The sequence below is a fragment of the Trichosurus vulpecula genome, chromosome 5, assembly GCF_011100635.1.
Source record: "Trichosurus vulpecula isolate mTriVul1 chromosome 5, mTriVul1.pri, whole genome shotgun sequence".
NCBI lineage: Eukaryota > Metazoa > Chordata > Mammalia > Diprotodontia > Phalangeridae > Trichosurus > Trichosurus vulpecula.
The window spans coordinates 41,725,099-41,742,109 of record NC_050577.1 but is presented as its reverse complement, the minus strand read 5'-3'; positions in this window follow the sequence as shown (position 1 = coordinate 41,742,109).

The window sequence follows — 17,011 nt, the reverse complement described above, 5'->3', positions numbered from 1 at the left end:
TCAGGCTCAATTTCCTCATCTTTAGAACTTCCCTATTTTACTGGGGGCACTACCATCCTTCTAGTCATCCAGGCTTGGAATTTTGGGGTCATCCTTGACTCCTCACTTTTATCTCATATACCTAAGCTGGTTCCCAACCTTGTCATTTTAACCTGCACAATATTTCTTGTATCTGCCCCCTTCTTTGCCTCATGTAGAGACCACCCTTATTCAGTCTCTCATCATCTCTTGCCTGGACTATTATTTCAGTAGCCTTCTTAATGGTCCCTGTACCATCTCTCTTCCCCCATGCCAATGTATCCCCCACTCAGCCACCAAAGTGATTTTTTTCTGAAGTGAAGTTCTGATCAAATCATTCTACCTCAATCAACAACTTCCAGGATTTGAACATAAACCCTTCTGCTTGGCATTTTGAGACCTGATTCTCTCCTTCCTTTCCAGTCTCACTCATTCCCCTTCACATACTCGGATCCAGCCAAACCGACATCCATGAAGTTCCTCATGTACATGATGCTCCACCTTCTGTCTTGGTGCTTTTCAGTGGCCATCCTCCATGCCTGGAATGTTCTCTCTCCTGACATCCACCTCTGTTTCCTTGGCTTCTCTCAAGACTCAGATCAAATCCTGCTTTCTACAGGGAGACTTCTACAGTAGCCCCCTACCTGCTAATGATTTTCCCTTTGAAATTACCTTCGATGTATTCTGTATGTATTTTGTATGTTCCTAGTAATTTACATGTTGTATTCCCCATTAGAATGTGAGCTCCTTGAGAGGAGGGACTGTCTTTGCCTTTCTTTGCACGCCCAGGGCTTAGCAACCATGTCTGAGACGTAGTAAGAGCTTAATATTGAAGGTTACATTATTTGCTAAGGGTCTCTCAGCAGCTGATTAACTGGAGTGATGAACTGTCCTGGTAGAGGAATTCCCCACCTAGAACAAAATCATGGCTCCTTGGAAGGACTGAGGTATTCAGCTAATTTGCTCATTTTCTATTGCACAGTCTGGGATGATAATTATTCCAAATTCTTTTGAAAAATTTCTTTATCTCAAACCAAATTTAACATCTTGGCATTAGACTTAATAGTGTGATAAAGCAGAGTAGAGGAAAGTTGGCTTGAAAGCAGAGGAAATCTGGTTTCTATTTCTAATTCTGCCACTAACTCATACAACTATAAAATGAAAAAGGAGGCTCAATACGGGCTCCTTGGCTTAGTGAAGAGTACTCAACCTGGAAGGGCAAGACCTGAGTTCAAGTCCTAACTTCCACCATTGCTGGCTTGTGTCCTTGGACAAGTCATTCATCTCCCTGGGCCTCAGTTTCCCCCATCTGTACACAAGAGAGTTGGATTATATGATATCGAAGACACCTTGTAGCTCTACCATTCTTAATTAAGTAATAGCTACAGTGCTAAGTCAAGTCAAAAAGATTTGATTCACACTCTTGCTTCAGATACTATCTAGTGATGTGATCCTAGGCAAATCACTTAACTTCTCTCCAACTCACTTTTCTAATCTGTGAAATGGGGATAATAATAGCACCTACTTCCCAGGGTTATTGTGAAGATGACATGAGATAACATATGTAAAGCACTTTGTAAACTTTAAAATGCTATGTAAATGTTAGTTATGCATTTTTTTAAATAGGCAGCTACGTGGCATCTGGAAGACCTTAAAGTATTATATAAATGCAATATGATATTTTTAAATTGCCAGGAATCTCATCCCCTTCAAAGGAGTCACCTTGAAGGCAAATTCTCCTATCATGGGGCCTTTGCTTAAAATAGGTTTGGAGCTCATCCCTTGGAATTACCTTCTGTGTCTGCATCACATTCTTTGGAATATCCTCATTGGGAGCAAAGTTGCATCCTCTGAGGATCAATTTGCCTTTTGGAAACTGCCAGAAGTCATTTGGGGCCAAGTCTGCTGACTAATGTAGGTGACCAATTTGGGGTCAAAAGAAAACCAAATTTTCTTGGGCAACTTCTCAATTTGATCTGCAGACATTTCTCCAAAAAGAATTTCCAAATGGTTTTGAGCAGAGACAACAACTTCCTCCTTCTCATCCTGCCCTCCTCCTCAGTATCATTCAGATAACCTCAAAAGGGGACAGCTTTGAAGGATGGCACTCATTTAGATGTAAAGCCTCTATTGGGTTTTTTTTCTTTTAAGCACTAGATTTACTCTTATAGCATTTTTTTTAAAAGTAGGCTTGTGTATTAAGCAGACAGATGGCACAGTGGATGAAGCACTGAACCTGGACTCAGGAAGAGCTGGGTTCGAATCCTATCTCAGACACTTACTAGCTGTGAGACTATGAGCAAGTCACTTCATCCATTTCAGTCTCATTTTCTCAATGTGTACATAAGAATAGTATTAACATCCGCCTCGCAGCATTATAGTGAAGATCAAGTGAGGACATAAGGAAAGCACTTTGCACACTTCTTTTTCTTGTTATTTATTTACTATTTTTAGTTTTCTCCCCAGTTCCACCCTCCCCTCACTCCAAGATGGCGTATATTTTGATTGCCCCGTTCCCCAGTCAGCCCTCCCTTCTGTCACCCCACTGCCCCCATCCCCTTTTCTATTACTTTCCTGTAGGGCAAGATAGATTTCTACGCCCCATTGCCTGTGTATCCTATTTCCTAGTTGCAGCAAAAACTTTTTTGAACATCTGCTTTTAAAGCTTTGAGTTCCAAATTCTCTCCCCTCTTCCCTTCTCACCCACCCTCCCTAAGAAGGCAAGCAATTCAACATAGGTGACATGCGTATCATTATGGAAAACCCTTCCACAATACTCATGTTGTGAAAGACTAACTATATTTTGCTCCTTCCTAACCTATCCCCCTTTATTCATTTTTCTCCCTTGACCCTGTCCCTTTTCAAAAGTGTTCGCTTTTGATTACCTCCTCCCCATCTGCCCTCCCTTCTATCATCCCCCCTTTTTTATCCCCTTCCTCCTTCTTTCCTGTGGGGTAAGATACCCAATTGAGTGTACATGGTATTCCCTCCTCAGGTCAAATCCGATGAGAGCAAGATTCACTCATTCTCCCTCACCTGCCCCCTCTTCCCTCCCAACAGAACTGCTTTTCCTTGCCACTTTTATGCAAGATAATTTACCCCATTCTATCTCTCCCTTTCTCCCTCTCTCAATATATTCCCCTCTCGTCCTTTAATTTGATTTTTTTTTAGATATCATCCCTTCATATTCAACTCACCCTGTGCCCTCTGTCTATATAAATATATATATATATATATACATATACATATATATATATACACACATATACATATATATACACATATACATATATATATATATATATATATATATATATATATATATATACAGATATATGTATATTTCCTTCAGCTTCCCTAATGAGGTCTCATGAATTATACACATCATCTTTCCATGTAGGAATGTAAACAAAACAGTTCAACTTTAGTAAGTCCCTTATGATTTCTCTTTCTTGTTTACCTTTTCATGCTTCTCTTGATTCTTGTGTTCGAAAGTCAGATTTTCTATTCAGTTCTGGTCTTTTCACTGAGAAAGCTTGAAAGTTCTCTATTTTATTGAAAATCCATATTTTGCCTTGGAGCATGATACTCAGTTTTGCTGGGTAAGTGATTCATGGTTTTAATCCTAGCTCCATTAACCTCCAGAATATCATATTCCAAGCCCTTCGATCCCTTAATGTAGAAGCTGCTAGATCTTGTATTATCCTGACTATGTTTCCACAATACTGAAATTGTTTCTTTCTGGATGCTTGCAATATTTTCTCCTTGATCTGGGAGCTCTGGAATTTGGCAACAATATTCCTAAGAGTTTTCTTTTAGGGATCTTTTTCAGGAGGCAATGGGTGGATTCTTTCAATTTCTGTTTTTCCTTCTGGCTCTAGAATATCAGGGCAGTTCTCCTTGATAATTTCTTGAAAGATGATATCTAGGCTCTTTTTTGATCATGACTTTCAGGTAGTCGAATAATTTTTAAATTCTCTCTCCTGGATCTATTTTCCAGGTCAGTGGTTTTTCCAATGAGATATTTCACATTGTCTTCCACTTTTTCATTCCTTTAGTTCTCTTTCATAATACCTTGATTTCTCATAATGTCACTAGCTTCCACTTGTTCTAGTCTAATTTAAGGTAGCATTTTCTTCAGTGGTCTTTTGGACCTCCTCTTCCATTTGGCTAATTCTGTCTTTCAAGGCATTCTTCTCCTCATCGGCTTTTTGGAGCTCTTTTGCCATTTGAGTTAGTCTATTTTTTAAGGTGTTGTTTTCTTCAGTATTTTTTGGGGTCTCCTTTAGCAAGTCATTGACTTGTTTTTCATGGTTTTCTCACATCACTCTCACTTCTCTTCCCAATTTTTTCTCTACTTCTTTAACTTGCTTTTCCAAATCCTTTTTGAGCTCTTCCACAGCCTGAGGCCAGTTCATGTTTTTCTTGGAGGCTTTTGATGTAGGCTCTTTGACTTTGTTGACTTCTTCTGGCTGTATGTTTTGGTTTTCTTTGTCACCAAAGAAAGATTCCAAAGTCTGAGTCTGAATCTGAGTCTGTTTTCACTGCCTGGCCACGTTCCCAGTCAATTACTTGACCCTTGAGTTTTTCGTCAGGGTATGACTGCTTGCAGAGTAGAGAGTACTTTGTCCCCAGCTTGAGGGGTTGCGCTATTGTTTTCAGAGTTATTTCTACACAGCAAGTTCTGCCACACCAAGAACCCAGACCAGACTCAGATCTTAAGCAGGCTCTGCACTCCTGCTCTGATTCACCACTTAATTCCTCCCACCAAGTGGTCCTGGGGCCAGGAGCAACTGCAGCTGTAGTTCTGTAGCTGCACCACCTCTGCTGTCCCCGGGGTGGTGGCTGAACCCTGAACTCCTTTCAGTCGCTGCAGCTTTTCCCACTAACCTTCTCTGTTGTCTTTGGTGTTTGTGGATTGAGAAGTCTGGTAACTGCCACAGCTCACTGATTCAGGGTGCTAGGGCCTGTTCCGCCCGGCTCCCTGTCTGGTTGGTCTGGGCACAGCCCATGCTGGGTTCTGCTCTGCTCCCAGCTCCATGGGATAGATCTTACCCAGCGACCATCCAGGCTGTCCTGGGCTGGAGCCCTGCTTCCCTCTGCTATTCCGTGGGTTCTGCAGCTCTAGAATTTGTTCAGAGCCATTTTTTATAGGTTTTTGGAGGGATCTGGTGGGGAGCTCACACAAGTCCCTGCTTTCCAACCGCCATCTTGGCTCCACTTGCACTTTGCACACTTTAAGTGATATATAAATTGTTATTAGCATCTGGACATCTGGTGGAAAGCCCTTCATCAACAGAAAATGGCAACTCATTTATAACTTATGGTCTTGGGCGAGTTGACTGGGGCACTGAGAACTTAAGTGACTTGCCCAAGATCATATAGTTAGTATGCATCAGAGGCAGCATTTGAATCCAGGACTTCCTAACTTGGACTTGAGCTTTCTATTCATCCTACCTTTCTGCTTCTCTTAATTTTATACTTAATGTTTCATTTAGTGAAAAAAGAAAGTCCTATGAGCAGTAATGGTAATAAACATCATCATCATCATCACTACCTTGTTTTTATAAGTAATCTATTTTTAATGCTTCTTTAACATTTCCCCTCTGCCCCCATCCCCCTCACTCCTTTCACTCCTCCCCTACCTCTGCTCCTGACTTTCCAGACATCTATCTCTACCATGTCCTAGCATTTTCCAATCTGAACTGGTCTCTCCACCCCTGTGGCCCCTTCCTCTAATTGGTCAGTTGCTCCCGTAACTGCCAGAAGTGCCCAGGCCAGCCAAGGTCACTCCCTCACTCCTCCTGGGTGTAACCCTTCTTTTTCTCATATTTGCATTCTTGGTATTCAGCAGTCCCTAGCCCATAGGAATTATTCAATGACTGCTTGTTGAGTTATAGTTGGCTTGTTGACGCCATGCTCTGAGTGGTCTGCTTAGCCTCCTCCTCCAGCAGGGAAGGGAAGGTTGATGATCAACCCACTGAAAGCCCAGTGGGTCACATGGCACTGGCACAGTGAAGCTGGTAACCCGTGATGAGGGTTTTAGAAAGTTCTTTATGTGTATTTTCTCATTTAAATATTTCATTACATGCAGAAGTGAATCTAAGATATAAAACTGTCCACCCTCTCCCTATAATATATCTAGCTACTAAAATAAAACAAAATACATAGTCTTCAATATTCCTACAATAGATTTCATTTATGTAGCACTTCTAAGGCTACAACGTGCTTTACATGTATTACCTGCTTTGAGCCTCACAACAACCCTGTGAGATAAATGCTGTCATCATTCCCATCATACAGATGTGGACACTGAGGGTCAGAAAGGTTAAGTCACTTGTTCAAGGTCACAAACCTAAGTACAGCATTCCAGCTGTACTTACATTGCTTACACACAATACTACCTTGCTTCATTAATAGTGTCAAAAGTTTCTTTCTCAGACAAATAGAAAAGTAGATATTTATAAGGCTAAATAACCACACAAACTTAGCTAAATTGGGAGAGGCCACAGCAGAATGGGGTTTGGTTTTGTTTTGTTTCGTCACAGCAACTCTCTAATACAGTCTACTGACTACGTCTACCTCCAGAGCGGCTGTGGTCTGCTCTGGAAGGCATACCCCATAATGACAAAGCCAGAAATGTTCCAAATATTCAAATAAGTAAGTTGCCATAATTACAATGACTTATCACCTCTGTGTTTTAATAGGGGGCTCTATTGAAAGTTAGATGCCCAGTGAGGAGTCAGAAATTGTGTGGCCCCAAGACCTGTTCTACAACTCAAGTATTAATTTCCAGGGGTAACCGTTCAACATAGACATTAACAGCATACTGATCATATTTTTGCACTCATGCACAAACAAAAACTTTTACAAAGCTCTAGAAAGGAAAGGACACCAACTCATCCAGCTTGGTTTCCCAGGAATTCCCAGGTTCATAATTGACTCCCCTCCAAAAGAAAGTTTCTTTTTTCTTTCAATTGATCTCTTAAGTAGCCAGAGATGGAGACATCACCCTTGCATTTTACTTGAAAACTCTGCACTATTTTTTCCATCTAGGGCATCTTTAGGTAAAAACTTTTGTCAGCAGTTGGCACCTTAAATGAGCCACTGCCAGGTTTCCATAACTTTTTAAAAGATGTATTTTGGGCTATCCTATGAAAAACCACTTTTTCCAGATCAGCGAGTTCTCTAGCTGACAAATGTTCTAAAATCCAGATGGCTGCTGATAGAGAGAACCCAGATCCCTTACTACACAGAAAGTGGCCCATCTGATGCAGAAAAATTGGGTTTCATTGCAGTGGTGTCCTTGGGCCTGGTCAGCTAATGTCATTTCTACATCAAAGGTAAGATACTAGATTTAGTGCGTCTACTCTCCCCCTCCCTCTCCCTTTCCCCCTCCCTTCTCTCTCTGCCTCCCTCCCTCCTTCCCTTTCTCTCTCCCCCTTTTCTTTTCCATCTCCTTGACCTTGAAGACCTTTATTGAATTACTACATTAGGGGCCACTTCAAGGTGATAACCAGTGACTGATGACTGAAGAGAACCCTACTAGACTCCCCTGTCCTCAGAGAGGCATGTGGAAAGAAAGCAAGCCAATAGGTGAAGAAAGGCCTATTATAAATCACTTGGACAAATGTTTGTGACTTGTGTCTACCTCTCAGTCAGAGCTAGTATTTACACATAGACAACTGCCTATGTGGTATGATTTGAAGGCACTAGGGAGGAGCCCCTGGTAAAAAATATTTACCCAAACCCTGTCAAATGGATTGAAGTCTGTATGCTGGCAAAGACTCTTTATTTGAAATGAGTTCTCTTGACTTTAAAATAGCTTTGTCACACCCTATCATAGTTCCCCAAATTCTACCAGGAAAGATTTATTGGTTTGGGCCTTGCGGTGAAGGAAGGGGAGAGTCTGGACGTCATAAGTGTGGAGGTATGTTATCTATTTATGTATTAGTCTGTGTCTTAATCTGGCCCCTGAGGGACATTTGCCATTCAACAAAATATTAGATTCACAGGTTGCTCCCAGGGGACTCTGCCTCTAACTTCACATGTCTGTCTGACCTTCTCTCTCTCCAGCCCTCCCTGAGTCCCCACATAGACATCACTTTAAAGCCCTGGCCCAAATGAGCATCCGAGGCATATGAGTAAGCTATGAATTTGAATCAGCAGCACCAAAACAAAGGATTCATCTGCAGGACAATTAAGGCTCAGCCCCATCACTGGATTTGAAGTCAGAGGAACCACAGTGGATTGGAATCTTGACTCTGTCATTTACTAGCTACATGACCTTGAATAATAACTTTGATAGGCCTCAGATTCCTCATCTGTGAAACACAACACTTATGTGGCCTCACGTTCCAGGGACCCAGTGGGGCTCTAGATGACCTTTAAGGGCCCTTCCACCTCTAAATCTATGATCCTTGATTAGATGCCTTTTAAGGTCTTTCAGCTCAAAATTTCTGATCAATAATATATGATAATGGGAAGTCACTCTTTGTCTAGGGAATTCATACCTTGTCAAGGCAATCCAAGAGGGACAGTAGTTTAGAAAGCTGACCTTCCTAGGGGTGTGTCTTGACACATCAAAGGTAAGTAGATAGATAGATTGATATGTGTACATGTATATACACACACATGATACCTGCTTGCATCAGATGAAGACACTTAAATCCCCTTGTTACTGCTCTCCCTATCTCTACCCTCACTCATACATACTTCTGGATCTCTTCCCTTAGCACAGAAATACTACTGATCTGGAACAGAACCCATCCACCAAAAACTTCCTCAATGAACTCAAAGAGAGGAGGGCCAAGAAATCAGGACAACAACCTTGGAGGCAGCCAGACTTTCTTTGTCTAGCACAGATATCTGCATGTGGCAGATAGCTGAGCTTGGCCAAGCTGACACTGACAAAGCACCTGTAGGGCAAAACCTTTCCATGTGCTATTTTCATTTCCAAAAAGGTATCCTATACGGCTGAGGCTATGTTTAGGGTTATTATCATATTCAAAGATAATCAATTCTCTCATACTTCGTCTTTATATAGAAAATGAGTCTAAATAAAGCAATCTTTCATTTTTTTCACATAGCCAAAAACTCTTCAGGGGGTAAGAGGATGATGAAAAACAAAGAAACCACAAGAATCCTTCTCTCATATGATTGGTTTCTCAAATCTTGTTTTGGGTCCTTAGATTTTCATGGACACCACCCACACTTATGTCCTCCTTCAGGTAAGTTACCTTAGCTTTCTGGGTCTCAGTTGAATTAGATAGAGGTTCTTAACCTCTATTCTAATAGATATCAAGGGATCTATGAACTCAGTCAGTTGGGAGGAGGGGAATTACATCATTAATTTCTCTAACCTCCAATTGAAATTTAGCATTTCCTTCAATTAAGAATTTTTTTCAAAAATATTCTGAAAAGGAGTCCACAGACTTTAGGCAATGGAAAAAAGGTTGTGGACCCCTGGCCTGGATAATTTCTAAGTCCCCTTCCAGAACCAACATTCTATTATTTGTAGATATCTCAACCTATTTCTGGTGGTAGGAACTAGGGATACAAAAAATCCAACTGTACAAAACAAAGTAGCAAATTGGTATTTTCATTGTTTCACTGCATGTGTTGTTTCACAACAGCTCTGGGTTTAGCAAAGGGGAGGTCTGGACTAGGGCTCCTGGATTTTATTTCTTTGAGTTGTGGCTTGCCTAAAGACAAACAGTTTGTAGCTACTTGGTCTGGAAATTAGCTCTAGGCCCCCGGCTCTCCCAGGCTGATTTAATGTATTTGATTACTGCTTTTCCTATTGCTATGATTGTAAATTGGTATATTGTATATATATTATAAGATATCATATAGAGTGAGATATATGTATACTATTCTCTACATCCTAATGAAATAAATATAGGTACATACTAAAAACAAAATATATTTAAGGTGGCTAGGTGGCACAGTAGATAGAGCACCAGGAAGACTCATCTTCCTGAGTTCAAATCTGGCCTCAGACACTTACCAGCTGTGTGACCTTGGACAAGTCTCTAACCCCTATTTTCATCAGCTTCCTCATCTGTAAAACGAGCTGGAGAAGAAAACGGGAAACCACTCCACTATCTTTGCCAAGAAAACCCCCATGGGGTCATGAAAAGTCAGACATGACTGAAATGACTCAACAACAACAACAAATCTATTTAAAATCAAGAGCCCGAAGAGAATTTAACAACAGCAACAATGATGACAGCTGACATTTGTGTTGTACCTTAAGGCTTGCAGAATACTTGGAGGTACTTAGAGTAACTAGTACATATGTGAGATAGATGCTACAGGCTCCATGAGGTTTAGAAACTTTCCCACGGGCACATGTTTTGGAGATGGCATCTGAAAACTAACTCTTGACTCCAGGTCTCAGATGCTCCATTATGCTTTATTGTCTCTATGAGCAGTATATGTTTACTCCTCCTCCTTTTCCTCCTCCTCCTCACTCTTCCAATTCCATACAGCAACAGGAGGAGGAAGTTAAGGGGCAGAGAAGAAGAGCAAGCTAACCAACCTTTTGGAAGCTTCCTCGGTCAGTTGGCTCAGGGCAAGTGATCATGGATACAAGCTATTGAGATTTTGGTTCTAGGAAAAAGGGCATTAGGGGGGAAAGTCAGGGTACTGATCTCTGCGCATCTTTCCCATTTAGTGGCTTGCACAGGACATTCTAGGGAGGCGGCTCACCCCATGGTACTTGCTGGTATGGAGAACCAAAGAGGAATCAATAAGCAAAAGATTACCTGAGTTGAGAGCAACAAGTTGTTCTTCAGGAGGAGAAAAAGACCAATTAAGGTTGTTTCTCGAATTACTAGATCACCTCAACACATGAACACTGACCTTCTGGTTGGTTAATGGAACAGTCCTTGAATGGATCCTGAGATTTCCTTGTGGGAACAGAGAAGGGACTGAGTTCTGCATCTGCCTTGCCTAGGCAGACAAAGAAGAGATCTGACTTGATTTCTGGACTGTATTTTTTGAACTCCCAAGTTTCACCTTGCCTAAAGACAAAAAGTTTGGGTCTGCTTGTTCTGGGAAGTAGCTATAGGCTCTCAGTTCTATTTGGGCTGCTTTAATGTGTTTAATTAGTCCTTTTCCTAGATATAATTAAAGAACTCTATATGGTCATGCCATGATTGTATGAGTAAACCACTAAAATGCATCCAGGATGGTAAGAAGGGAGGAGTTTTCTCGATGGGTAGGGGCAGAGCCAAGAGTATATTTGGATACACCTCTATGCCCTTAGACTAACAAGATGAGGATTCTCACCCACAAAATGAAAAGAACAAGTTAAGACAGCTAGTCAGCCCTCTGAAAACCATGAAGAACTTGGGTTCTCCTCCAGAGAACCTAAGTTAGGCAGAGCACATAGTTGTTAGGAGTGAGCATGTGACTGGCAGCATTTGGCCCTCATTACTTAATAGGGTCAAGCATTTGGTCAGTCACACATGCTGATGATTAAATAGGAAAGAAGTAACTTATTTTAGTCTTATGACCTAATTTACTTTTTATGCCTGCCCTGAGACAATACTTTATTGCCTCAGCAATGTGACTTTAAAAAGGCAAAATTCCTCCCAATTTTCCTGAGCTATTTATTTCTGATAGGTTCTGATTGGGAAATAGTGCAGCTCTTTCAATAACCCTAAGCTGCACCACTGAACAAAAACCCAGTTTTTCAAACAAATATTTGCCCAGTGATTCTGAATTGTTACAAATCTTGCCCCACCACAAACTTCAAAGAATCATGATTGGACATGATACAAAAAGCAATAGGGATGTAAAAGTGCCTAAGCACAGGAGGGACCAGAACATGTTTGTGTGGTTATTGCTGTGCAAAAAGTATTGTAAGAGCTCCACTCAAGAAGCATGTGACCAGGGGCTGAGCTGGTCACCTATTGATTTTGACAGAGGGAAGAATAAAAGAACAGCTCAGGTGGTTGCACTAGTGTTTTTTATTTTAGGCCTAGAGAGAGGTCCTTAGCACTTTGGACAGCTCCTCCATGGAGTGGCTATGGGATACAATCAACAATCACGTAGGATGAGAAGGCATGGATGAGTTGCAATTTGTGTCAATAAAGTGAATGCCCACATCAGTGAGATCCCAGAGTTATTGAAATATCTATATGTATTTCTTTCTCAAGAATCTTATTAGTATTAAAACCATAGCTTTTTTGATTGACTAGTGAGTTTGAACCGTATTTGAAACTGAGAATCCTGGACTTTGTTCAGAATCTATGATTGAAAGGGGGCATGGTTATTTTCTTCCTTCCATCTTCCAAGTATAACTCTAAGAATCATGGGTGATTGTTCTGGCCTACACAGAGAAAAATCCATGTCAGTATTAACATCTGATTGCATTCCAACCAAGTGGTTTTAATGACAGATATTTAGGTTGTTGTCATCATAAGGCAGAATAAAGCTGAGAAGTTAGAAGGCCTGGGTTCAAATCCTACCAGTGACAGTTCCTGAATGACCTTGAGCAAGTCACCTCCACCTCCCTTTTCAGATGACAAAATAAAGGGAATGAGATTAGATGGGCTCTGAGATTCCTTCTGGTTCTTATCTAGGTTTCTGTGACCTTTTTGCTACCATCTTTTTCAAGATTCAGCAGGACAAAACTGAATTCAATTACTGCATCAGATCCAGCCCAGCTTCCTGTCTCTGAGAGTGGCACCAAAGGGCACTCTGTGGAAAACTTGCACAGCTGCCTTCTTTATCCTCTGCAGTCAAGCTTGTATCCTGAATGGCCCCAACCTGTTGGACTGACCACCCATGAATTCGCAAAGACTCTCCTTGAACCTGTTTCCATTTCTGGCTTGCACAGCTTCCCAAGATAATGAGTTCCATATGTTTATTAAATGCTATCTAAGGTAACAAGTCCTCCTTTAGTGGACATTCACCCTGATGTGGAGGTGACCCTGAGTTTTCAAAGTGTGTGCCAGAGGAAAACAAGCCCTGGGAAGACTTTAGGTATGGTCCCATACAAAGATTCCAAGGTGTGATGGGCCCATAATCTAAGGACCAACGAAGTTCAAAGTCTGGACACAAAAGGCTTATCACTAGAATTTTTCCAGCCACTGTGATTCACGAAGGTACTGATATGTGTATAATATTAATACTGTGTGTAGAGGTTAGTCATAACAGGTAGGGATCTGGCTTCACAGGCAAGGAAGACCTTGATTCAAATCCTACACAATACATATATGGCCATTGTGACCTTGAGCAAGACATTTAACTGCTCTGTGTTGCAGGCATTTTTCTAAGACTATAAGTTTGGAAGAGATATCAGACTTAGTAGCCTTATCCTACTGTAATGAAATCACAGTTTTAGTCAGAAGGAGAGAAAAGGGGGAAAAATAGTGGAGAAAGGAAGAGGATGAGGAGGAGGAGAGGGGGAGAGAGAGGAAAAAGAGAGGAGAGGGAGAGAGGAAGGAGAAAGAGAATGAAAAAGGACAGGAACAGAGGGAGGAGAGAGAGAGAGGGAGAGAGTAGAGGGAGGGAGTAGAGGGAGGGAGTAGAGGGAGGGAGTAGAGGGAGGGAGTAGAGGGAAGGAGTAGAGGGAGGCAGAAGAGGGACAGAGGGAGGAGAGAGAGAAAAAGAGAGGAGAGGGATGGAAGGAGGAGAGGGAAAGAAAAAAAGAGAGGAGGAGGATGGAGGGAGGAGAGAGAGAGAAAGAAATGTTTATAGGATCATTAGTATAGGACTGGAAGAAGTCAAACTCCCTCACTTTGTAGATAAAGAAACTGAAGCAGAGATATTAAGTGACTTACTCAAGGTCACTCAGCTAGTAAGTATAAGAAGCAAGATTTTAAAATAAAGTCTTTATCACTCCAAGACCAACATACTTCTCACTATTGCATCAGCCTGATTGGGTGAGAAAAGAGCCCATGCTGACTAAATCAAAGATCCTTCTAACAGGAACACTTCCTTTATCTCTTAAAAATTCTCTTTTAAGCATCGACAAATTACCTAACCCAGTAGTTCCTAACCTATTTTGTAGCAAAAAAAATTCCATGGGCCTCACACAATAGTAGTGGAATCTATTCACTGGGAAAATACATGATGGCAAAAATCTACTATGAATTCAGTAATTTTTTTAAATGAATTTATATTTTCTCAATCACAGAAGCATCTACATAGATTTGAAACATAGTGCTATGAGTATGTACAAGACACTTCTTTGGTCTACGAAAGCTATGATTGCTTATTTATTAGGTTGCACCACACTGAATATTTCAGGGGAGTAACATGACAATGAAAATAGCAATTCTTGGACACATATGGATTAGAAAACCTCTTAGATGAATGCCCATGCTTTCCAAGCGTGTTCAGCCCACAAGGTAGGAGCCATTGGCCCATTGTATTTATTATGGATGAGTTGTAAGTAGGGTAAGGTGAGCAGGGCATTGCCCTGGGGTGCAAAAATTGTTAATGCACTGAATCAATTATATTCCTTCAGAAGATATAAACTATTGAGTTTAGTGCCTAATTCTTGGCTTGGTCTGGTTTTTTCTTCATTTTGACTGGACCTGTGACATAATTGGTTTAGGAAACTTCCAGTATTGAACTTCCTCTACCAGTGCAGGGTGGCAATTATGTAGTTTAGAGAGTTGTCTTGGGCACTGAGGGTTTGCCCTGGGAATGTGTCAGGGGTGAGACTTGAACTCAGAACTTCCTGGTTCTGTGGTCAGCCTTCTAAATATTACACCATCCTGCCCCCTCTAACATAAGACTAATTGCAATAGATTAATTAATTACAACTGGAAGTTACCAGACAGCAAGCACCCTTCCTACCTGGGCTACTGCCTTGAATTGAGTTTCTCTCCATCCATCCCCACCATCTTCTTCCAGGTCTCCTCCTTCCCTCCATCTCTCTCCGTTCAACTGAATTTGTCTGGAAAAACCTTGGGTGACAGTGGAAAAGCACTGGACTTGGCATCAGGAGGATTTAGGTTCAAATCCTGCCTTCGGTGCTTACTAGCTATACGATTCCGAATAAGTCATTTAATATCTCTGGGCCTCCGTTTACTTATCTTAAAATGGGGAGGTTAGAATTAGTGACCTCCAAGGTCTTTTCCACTTTTGAACTTATGACCTTGTGATCTGAGGATACCTTTCACACTGCTTTTCCAAGATTCCAGAATTACTCATTGCCAGCTCTGATCAAGGTCTCTTTCCCTGAGGCCTTCTCAGCCTCCAGCCTGCATCATTCATCCCCCCTACAAAGATGCCTTCGTATGGAAATGAAATAGGATTCATACCATGGAGGCTTACCAACAGCAGCTAAGATGAAAACACATCTTCTAAGCATGAAATCGAGCCAACCTAAGAATTAAACACTGATTCTTTACGAACTGTGATAAAGTCTGTTTTCCCAGACTGCAACGGTGCCTGTCAGAGCTCTCAGCAAAATCTCCAGACTCAAACTCTTTCAGGCAGAATGTCTCTACAAGACAAAGAGGAGGGACAGGCAAACAGTAATTTAAGAAAAGCCATAAGTACTGGTTGTGTTTCGAGGTTGTACTTCCAAAAAGCCTTGCTGGGAGAGGGTCCTATTATCCTAGAGCCATTTCTGCTAGCTAGCCTGCCCATTTCAGGACACAATCACCACCTGTCTTGTATTGCTAGTTCATTGTTTGGCATGAATATATTGTTTCCCATAAAGAAATGCTAACGTCCTTGAAGACGGAGCCACGTCTTATATTTCTCTTGTATCCCTATAACACGCAGCCTTGGGCCAAGCACGTAGGAGCTCCCACTTCTATGACTCTTTCCTTGACTTCTTGAACTCATACTCCTTTGAACCCTTATAACACAAATAGCTGTGGTTTGTAAAACACTTAACATATGTCATCTCGGTCTTCACAGCAGCCTATCATATGTACTGTATTACACATTATTGTTATAATCACAAATACAGCTACCATTGTTCCCATTTTCCAGACAAGAAACATGACCCTTGGATGACATGGCCAGTAAGTGTTAGATCAAGACAACAAGTTTTTATTACATGCCAATATATGTGTACGTCAGAGGCAGGATCACCCTGACTCCAAGTTCAGGGTTCTGAGCACTACAACATGTGGTCTCTTTGGCATGAATGAATGAAGTGAGTGAACAAATCAATGAACAGATGGATAGGTGGATGAATGAAATACAATTATTGAGTGCTTGCTGTATGTCAGATACTGAGCTAAGCGGTGGAGAAGCAGAAATAATCAAGGAAAACAGTCGTTGCCTTATTTGAGCTTATAGTCTAATGAGGGAAGACAACCCATATAGGGAAGCTAAATTTTGAAAAGAGGATGGGATGTGTGAGAGCAGACTGTGCAAGATCAGATCAAAGTTCCCCAATAAGGTAAGAGTCCAGGATTGTACTTACCGTAGAAGGTGTCTAGATGTGGTCTAAGACATTAGAAAAGGGGGGAGGGGGGAGAATTACATGCAAAAACATCACTAAATATAAACTGAAATCATGTCCAATGCTATTGAAAACAAAACAGAGCCTTTGATAAAGGCTGCAGGTTCAATGAGATCAAACAAGAATCCCCTTCCATTGATCCATGCTATAAATACCAGGATCTTGATCTCAGTATGACCAGCTGAGCCTCTGGCAGTCAGGCTGGGCAAGGCAGCCAAGGGGCCTGCTTGGGGACCTATAGCTACAGCGTCAGGAGCAGGCATACCTTTCTTTTCCCCCTGATGCTTCCATTCTCAGCTCTCTGACCTTTGAAGCTCCACATTGTGTAAATATTCACATGCACACAATTGCTGCACAGTGACTACTCCCAAACCATAGTAGCTTTATAGTCTGTCTTCAAAGGATGCTGAATGGGACCCAGGGCAAGGTACTGTGCTAGCTGCCATGGTAGATACAAAGAAGTATGAGAAATGACCCCTGCCCTCAAGAAGCTTACAATCTAGGAGGGATAATGAGACACTATGAAGGACCTATCTGCCTGAGGTT